The sequence below is a fragment of the Ursus americanus genome, chromosome 5, assembly GCF_024610735.1.
Source record: "Ursus americanus isolate L20-20 chromosome 5, mUrsAme1.1.p, whole genome shotgun sequence".
NCBI lineage: Eukaryota > Metazoa > Chordata > Mammalia > Carnivora > Ursidae > Ursus > Ursus americanus.
Window position 1 is genome coordinate 78,291,064 of NC_142131.1, and position 1,348 is coordinate 78,292,411.

The 1,348-nt window shown below is 39.5% G+C and overlaps 1 pseudogene; it reads left to right on the forward strand.

Annotated features, from left to right (window-relative positions):
• The first annotated feature begins 237 nt into the window (after nucleotides 1–237).
• LOC148110159 (vomeronasal type-1 receptor 1-like) lies at nucleotides 238–1,182 on the forward strand (annotated as a pseudogene).
• Nucleotides 1,183–1,348: the final 166 nt, after the last annotated feature.

Consider the following 1,348-nt stretch of genomic DNA (forward strand, 5'->3'; position numbering starts at 1 on the left):
TGTTTGTCTTGACCTTAACGTTCCTCTAAGTGACTTTAACAGTTCTTGACATTTTCCTCTATATCTAATTCTTCATATCCTGAATATTGGTAGAACATCTGCACAACTTACTACTGAGGGTGATTATACCTCATGGAGTCTTCTTAGGGTTCTCTTATTTCCATCAAGCTTACAAATCATTTTGGTTCCCTGTTTAGGTCTGCAGAAGTCTTTCCACAGTATAAGAGGTCAATGAATATGACAGCTTTAAATAACCCTGTTTTGGAGTTTCTTCATTCTCCAGTTGGGACTGTTTTATTTGGGAGCACGTTGCTCCTTGTGTTACTCCTCAACACATTCTTACTCCAGCCCCATGCAAAGAGGCCTATAGATTTGATATTCACCCATTTCACTTAGGTAATAACAATTCCTTTCAGTGGGATTCCAGAAGTAGTAAATGCATTTGGAATACGAAATTTTCTAGATGATATTGGTTGTAAGGCAGTGGTTTACATATACAGAGTCACCGGGGCTTTCCCTTTGCACCTCTTTTCTCAGTATTTTTCAGGCTATAATTACTACTTCCCACAACATCGATAGGCATGTCTCAAACCAAAAGGCTTCACATACATTTTCCATCTCTCTCTGCTTTCTAGATCATTAACGTCAGATCTACATCCATGTCATCACCAGTTCCTTGGCCCCCTTCAACACCAATGAAGTTGCACAAATGTGGTATCTGACATGCTGTAGCAGGAGAGAACCTGATAAACTTCAGGAGGCTGCTTTTGTAGGGGGCATGGGTTTATGAGATTTCCTGTGTGTGTTCCTCCTGATCTGTACCAGTGTGTCCATGGTAGCATTCCTCGACAACAGCCTCTGCCCAAAACCCTTTCTTGAAACTAAGGCAACCCACAAGACCCTGGCATTTGTGAGCTCCTTGTTTGTTTTTGCTTTTGTTTTTACTCAGCCAGTAGCTGCCTTACCATTTACAGAAGTTATAGACAGAAAGTACAAGGGCTGGAGAACATCAGACTTTTCTCTCTCCTTGTTATCCAGCAATCTGTTCTCTTGTACTGATGAAAAATATCAAATAGTACTTCCTAAACTGTGCCTTTGTAAAGATTAGAAAGTCCTCTCTAAACTATTTCCCTCAGAAGTTTGAACTCCCTCACACAATTCTCTGTCACAAAGGTCATGTGATTAGAATTTCCCACACTACAATTTTAATGAGGTAAAATTCTGAAAAGACATTAATAAATTTTACTTTGAACATTTCATCAAACCATTCAGCTTCATGAACATACAAAATAAATGACCAGATGTTGGACTAAAACATGTTTGAGGGGTGCTGGGTGGCTCTGTAGAT